The sequence below is a fragment of the Mirounga leonina genome, unplaced genomic scaffold (genome assembly GCF_011800145.1).
Source record: "Mirounga leonina isolate KUSES-001 unplaced genomic scaffold, KU_Mleo_1.0 Mir_173, whole genome shotgun sequence".
Taxonomy (NCBI): Eukaryota; Metazoa; Chordata; class Mammalia; order Carnivora; family Phocidae; genus Mirounga; species Mirounga leonina.
In genome coordinates, this window is record NW_023270447.1 from 82,302,031 (window position 1) to 82,309,560 (window position 7,530).

Here is a 7,530-nt window from a genome sequence, read left to right on the forward strand (position 1 = left end):
AGTTGAAGAAAGTCTCTGGTACCACTGTCTTTGGCCCACTGTCACATGCTCATCCCTGAATTAGTCACCATGACAGAGCAGAGTGGCCTGGATCTCTTGGTATAATGAAGCCAGAGGTGGTACTCAGTTGGCTCCACTGAACCCCATAGGCCCCACGACCACCCCCCCCCACACACACACACATTGCTGGCTTCTTTTTACCAGGATAGATGCTGGATGAGTAAAATAAGAATTCCTCATTTCTCTACTATGCACCTTCCGTGGCGTCCAGCCCCCTTTATAACCCTTATTCCCCTGGCAGCTGTTCCAGGCTTCCATCCATGACCCTCCCCAGCCCCCCAGCCTGCACCCTAAGCTCTTATCACACCTCTCAGCCTCTTTCCATCCATCTTTCTAAGTGCCAAGTGGCATGAACTGAAGAGCACAGAGAAGGCCTTCCTTCCCATCTAGTTTCCCCAGAGCCAAAAATGTCCCCATGAAAAAAAGGGTCAACATTCCCATGGGTAAAGTATTGCCCTCTCCCTGTAACTTCTGTTACAAATCATGGCTTCCCCTGGGGGGCAGGGAGAGCACCTGAAGGTGTGTGTGTGGCAGCGGGGAGGGGTCTTGGAAGGAGGTTGGGGAAGACATTCAGGACTCCCTCCACCTCTACCCCCGGTTTATTTTTTCAACGAACAAAGTCGTGGGTCTCAGTCCCATCACATAACCATCTGTATGACCTTGGGCAGGCCACTGCACCCCTTTGAATCCCACTGTCTTGTGTGTGTCATGGGTTCCATCCCTGGAGGCATGGGCACAGGTCCTGCCTCCTGGGGTAGGTGACCTCAGTGTTGGCTTTCGGCACAATCTCACAGTAGAACAGTTGTCACCGATTGATCGAGCCAGGCCGTCTGGAGTCTGCTGACTCAGGTGAGGCTCAGAGCCAGCTCTAAGCCACTGGCTCAACTAGGGACTGATAGACCAAGATGGGCATCAAAACCCAGTTCCCAAGCCTGAGCTCTGAAGCAGTGGGAATTGTGGACACCTCTCTTGGATCTTCTCAGGGTCTTGATGTCCCCCAGGGGACCCTGTGGGGCTGACTTCAGGGAATCCCCTTGGCTCAGGTGCTGCTCTGGACTTCAGCTTTGTGCTAGACCCATTAGTACTGAGTGACAGCCTCTGGGCCGGGTCAGGTCCTACACCCAGCCACGCTCTCCAGCTCTCCCCCACCGTCTCCTCCTCCTCACCTCTCTCCCTCAGAGGCCAGGGAGAGGGAGGAGCCCTCCAGAATGGGCGCTTGTGGCCATCCCTTGGGCCAGCGCCATGGACATCTCTGTTCCAGGTTGAGTTTCCAGATGCTGCAGGGATGGACAGTGGGAAGCCGCCCTCATCAAGCCCAGGAGGGCCAGAAAAGGGACCTAGACACAGGGAATCCTCAGAGGAGGGTCCTCTGGAGCTCAGGACCCAGGAGCAGGTGCATCCGGCAGGACCAAGGTGAGCTGGGGACTTCTTAGAGAAGGTCCAGGAGAGAACTCTGTGAGACACCTGGGGGACAAGAATGAGGCAGGGCTCCCAGCCTAAGGCAGAGGTGCCCTTGCTTCTCTCTCAGGCAGCACAAATCACGCCACATCATTACTCGTGGAACTTCTCATCTGCACTGCTTTTTTTTTTTAAGATTTTATTTATTTATTTGAGACAGAGAGAATGAGAGACAGAGAGCGTGAGAGGGAGGAGGGTCAGAGGGAGAAGCAGACTCCCCACTGAGCAGGGAGCCCGATGCGGGACTCGATCCCGGGACTCCAGGATCATGACCTGAGCCGAAGGCAGTCGCTTAACCAACTGAGCCACCTAGGCGCCCCTAGACCACAAGCTTCTTTGACGTGTCCTGATCAGCCTTAAATCCTCATGCCTGGGACTGGGCCTGGCACATAGTAGATGCTCAGTAAATATGTATTCACTGAATCAGTGGAAGAATGAACAAAAGAGAGGCAGAAGCACACATTTACATGGCATTATGGTGACTGTTTTCTAAATGTTGTATATTTTTAAACTTGGCTACAGTGAGAGTGTAATCTTTTTTATTGATTGATTTTTATTGAGCAATAGTAAAGTTTATTGAGCAATAATACAAAGCTTCCAAAGAGGGAGAGGGCCCGAGAGTGTTGCCCTAATCTTTTTTATTTTTTTTTAAGATTTTTTTTTTTTAAGTAATCTCTTTGTCCAGCCTGGGGCTCAAACTCATAACCCCGAGATCAAGAGTCACATGCTCCACCGACTGAGCCACCCAGGTGCCCCTAAATAATCAGGCAAAGTTTTATGCAAGTTTTTTTCTCTGTCCACGATAGAAGAGTGATAAAGTCAAGTATGTTTATATATAAAATATGGAATTTTAGGGGTCCCTGGCCGGCTTATACTTTCACTTAAAAAGCATGTTTATTTAAGTGTTTCGGCAGGGAAAAATTTAGGTTATAATGATCATCGAAAAAGCATTGCAAAACTACCTATGAAATATGATTGTACTATGTAAAATTGGGCAATTATTTGAAGATAGTAATGAAATAAATCTCCACGACAAATACATATGCACACGCATAGGAAGAAGCCTGGCGGAAGTATCCCAGAACATGAAAGTGAGATCCGACTGACACAGATTCAAATCCTGAGCTGTCTCCTGCAGCCTTATGACCCTAGGCTCAAGTCTTCAGTCTCAACTTCCACACAGCCCAGTTCTCTCTGATTTTTTTTTTAAGATTTATTTATTTGAGAGCGAGAGAGAGCAGGGGGAGGGGCAGAGGAAGAGAATCTTAAGCCGACTCCTTGCTGAACTCGGAGCCTGACATGGGGGGCTCGATCCCATGACCCTGAGATCATGACCTGAGCCGAAACCAAGAATCGAACACTTAACCGACTAAGCCACCCAGGTACCCTCATCTGCATGATTTTTAAGATGTTGTAGCTATAGCCTTAAAAAGCAATCCCAAGCCAACTCTGTGCTGAGAATGGAGCCTGATCTCAGGACCCTGAGATCATGACCTGAGCTGAAACCAAGAGTCAGATGCTTGACTGAGCCACCCAGGTACTCCCAAGATTGATTTTTTATTTTTTTTAAAGATTTTATTTATTTATGTGAGAGAGAGAGAATGATAGAGAGAGAGAGAGCATGAAAGGGGGGAGGGTCAGAGGGAGAAGCAGACTCCCCGCTGAGCAGGGAGCCCGATGTGGGACTGGATCCTAGGACTCCAGGATCATGACCTGAGCTGAAAGCAGTCGCTTAACCAACTGAGCCACCCAGGCGCCCTCCAAGATTTATTTTTAAGTCATCTCTACACCCAACATGGGGCTCGAACTCACAACCCTGAGATCAAGAGTCACATGCTCTACCAACCAAGCCAGCCAGGTGCTCCTGATTTTTCATTTTTTCCTAAACAACAACAACAATAGTACTACTAATAATAAAATCCTAACTCCCCTAAACATTAACATCAAAGTGTTTGGGATTTGGGGAATTCACGTCAGTCCTTCATTCATCCTCTCCAGCATTAAGTATGCACCCATGGTGTGCCTAGTTCTGCACAGATGCTCTGAGAACCACATAGGAGCCTAAGAATATAAAACTGTGGGCCAATCCGGGAGCTGAGGTTTCGCTTTGTTGTTCTCCCCAGGAAGAAGCAGTCAACTCCGGCCCCCCAGGAAGGGCCCAGGGAGCTGCAAGCAGGCCGGAGTCCAGCCAAGCCAGGAAGTGAGCTGGGGGTGCTGACTTCCAGGGTCCCTGCAGCACATGAAGGGAAAGAGACCGAGGACCAGCAGGGGAGACAGCAGAACCCAGGGATGGCGAAGGGTCAGGCCCTCCAGAGCCACCAGGTAATGTCCGTGGGGGTGCGGCAGGAGGGTACAGAATGACTGCCCCACAGGGGAGACGAAGGAGCTCCCCCCTCCGTGCCCCCCATTTCGGTACAGGTGTGTCTACTTCTCTCCGTGCCCTGGAGATGTCAAGTGTCCAGTCTGTGGGCCACTGGGATATTCTAGATGTTCTTTTTTTTTTTTTTTTTAATTCATTTGAGACACAGAGATAGAGAGAGAGAGCATGAGCAGGGGGAGAGGCAGAAGGAGAGGGAGAAGCAGGCTCCCTGATGAGCCAGGAGGCTGATGCGGGGCTCGATCCCAGGATCCTGGGATCATGACCCGAGCCGAAGGCAGACGCTTAACTATCTGAGCCACCCAGACGCCCCTCTGGATGTTCTTGATTGCAAGACTTTGCAACCTGTTACCAGAGTGGCCCCACAGTATGTCAACGGATGCTGGAGGCGGGGAGGAGTTGAGGGGTTCTATGTACAATAAAAATGGGGACGTGCTGGATTTAACAAAGCTCAACGGTTTTCTTTATGCTAGGATATGCTCGAAGCTGTTTCTTAGTTGCTGAGATTTGTGGGACCTTGCAAGAGGCGGTTAGAGCTTGATACCTTTTTAAAGCTATCTGACTACAGGGGCGCCTGGGTGGCTCAGTTGGTTGAGCGACTGCCTTCGGCTCAGGTCATGATCCTGGAGTCCCGGGATCGAGTCCCGGGATCGAGTCCCGCATCGGGCTCCCTGCTCGGTGGGGAGTCTGCTTCTCCCTCTGACCCTCACCCTTCTCCTTCTCTCTCTCTCTGTCATTCTCTCTCTCTCAAAAATAAATAAAATTTAAAAATATATATATAAAAAAAAGCTATCTGACTACAAAATACCTTTTATTTTCGTTTTAGGATTAATTTTTTTAAAGCTTCAGTGAGGTATGGGGCACCTGGGTGGCTCAGTCAGTTAGGTGTACAGCTCTTGGTTTCAGCTCAGGTCATGATCTCAGGGTCCTGGGATCAAGCCCTGCATTGGGCTCCATACTCCGAGCAGAGTCCGCTTGTCCCTCTCCCTCCCCCTCTGCTCCTCCCCCTGCTTGTGCACGCTCTCTCTCAAATAAATGAAATCTTAAAAAAAGAAAAGCTTCACTGAGGCATAATGGACACACACTTGCACGTACTTCAAGCGCATGGTTTGATGTCTTGGACATACGTCCGCACCCACGAAACCATCACCACCATCAAGAGAATAAACATGGGCGCCTGGGTGGCTCAGTTGGTTAAGCGACTGCCTTTGGCTCAGGTCATGATCCTGGAGTCCCTGGATCGAGTCCCGCATCGGGCTCCCTGCTCGGCAGGGAGTCTGCTTCTCCCTCCGACCCTCCCCCTTCTCATGCTCTCTCTCTCCATCTCATTCTCTCTCTCAAATAAATGGATAAAATCTTAAAAAAAAAAAAAGAGAATAAACATATCTGTCACCCCCCTAGAAGTTTCCTCATGTCCCTTGTCATGCCTCCTCCCACCTGACCCCATCCCCAGGCCACCTCTGATCTGCATTTCTTGCTACAGATTTGTTCGTATCTCCTGGAATTTTACACAAACAGAAGGGTGCAGGGTACATTCTTTTTGCCCAGCTGCTTTCCCTCAGCACAGTTATTTTGAGATTCACCCATGCTGTTAGGTCTCAAGACTTCATACTTTTTGTCGCGGAGTGATACTCCACCGCATGCATACATCGCTATGTCTTCACCCCTTCCCTTACCGATGGCCATTTGGTTCGTTCTCACTTTTCGACTATGACAAATAAAACTTCTCCAAACGTTCCATGTCCGCAGAAACAAAAGCTTTCATTTCTCTTGAGCAAATAGATACCTAGGAGTAGAAGGGGTCATATGGTAGGCATATGTTGAACTTACTAAGAAACTGCCAAAATCTTCTCCAAAGCCGTTGTCCCATTTTCCATCCCCACCAGAGGGATGAGAATTCCAGTGGCTCCACATCCTCCCCAAAACTTGATAGGGCCGGTCTTTAATTTTAAGCATTCTTTTTTTTTTTTAATTTAATTTTATTATGTTATGTTAATCACACCCTACATTACATCATTAGTTTGTGCCGTAGTGTTCCATGATTCATTGTTTGCATATAACACCCAGTGCTCCATTCAATACGTGCCCTCTTTAATACCCATCACCAGGCTAACCCATTCCCCCACCCCCAAATTTTAAGCATCTAATAGGTGTCTAGAGGACTCTCATTGTGGCCTTATTTTGCATTTTCCCAATGACTAATGACATTGAGCATTTTTTAAAAGATTTTATTTATTTATTCGGGGTGGGGAGAACGAGCCAGGGGAGGGGCAGAGGGAGAGGGAGAAGCAGACTCCCCACTGAGCTCAGGGAGCCCGACCCTGGGCTCGATCCCAGGACCCTGAGATTATGACCAGAGCCGGAGTCGGACGCCTAACTGACTGAGCCACCAGGTGTCCCAATGTTGAACATTTATTATTATTATTATTTTTAAAGATTTTATTTATTTATTTGACAGAGAGAGACACAGCGAGAGAGGGAACACAAGCAGGGGGAGCGGGAGAGGGAGAAGCAGGCTCCCCGCTGAGCAGGGAGCCCAATGTGGGGCTCGATCCCAGGACCCTGGGATCATGACCTGAGCCGAAGGCAGCCGCTTAACGACTGAGCCACCCAGGCGCCCCTGTTGAACATTTTTTGATGTGCTTATGGGCCATGTGTATATCTTCTTTGGAGAAATTGCTGTTCAAATACTTTGTCCATTGTTTTAATTGGATTGGTCATGTTATGGTTGAGTTGTAGGAGTTCTTTATTCTGGATACTAGTCTCTTATGAGATATATGATTTACACATTTTTTCTTCCATTTTATGGATCATCTTTTCACGTTCTGCTTTTTTTAAAAAAAATGAAGTTCTTTGTTTTCTTATTATTGAGTTTAGAGGGTTCTTACATATTCTGAATACAAGTCCTTTGTCAGACATGTGATTGATGAATGTTCTCCCCCAGCCTGTGCCTTGTCTTTTCTATTCTCTTAACAGTGACTTTCAAAGAACAGAAGTTCTGAATTTTGATAAGGCCTAATTTATTAATCTTTTCTTTAGGGCTCGAGTTTTTGGTGCTATTTCTTGCACATCTTTGCTTAACACAAGTTCACATCGGACATTCGCCTATGTTTCCTTCAAGACGTTTTATAATTTTAGGTTTAACATTTAAATTTATGATCCATCTTGAGTTAATTTTTGTGCATGGCATGTTGGATCGTGGTTCAGGTTTTGGCGTATGGCCATCCAACCATTCCAGCACCATTTGCTGAAGACTCCCCTTTCCCTACTGAATTTGCACCTTTGTTGCAAATCAGTTGAGCATGCGTGTACAAGTCGATTTCTGGACTCTTTGCTCCACTCGTATGTTTATCTTTATTCCAATACCACACTTTCCTGATCATAAGTCACTTTACAATAAGTCTTGAAACCAGTTAACGTAACACCCCTTTTTAAGGGAGCATCGAGAAGGATCCTTGTACTTTGAACATTCCTTGGAAAATCCCACTTAAAGGGAAACACCTCAGTTCCTCCAAGCTCCCCTTCTATGTCCCCAGAGAAGCATGGACCATGACTTTGGGTAGGTCGTGATTCCCGTGGGCCTCAGTGTCCTCATCCCTGAAAAATGAGTCTGTGCTACCTTCTAGGGGTGCTGA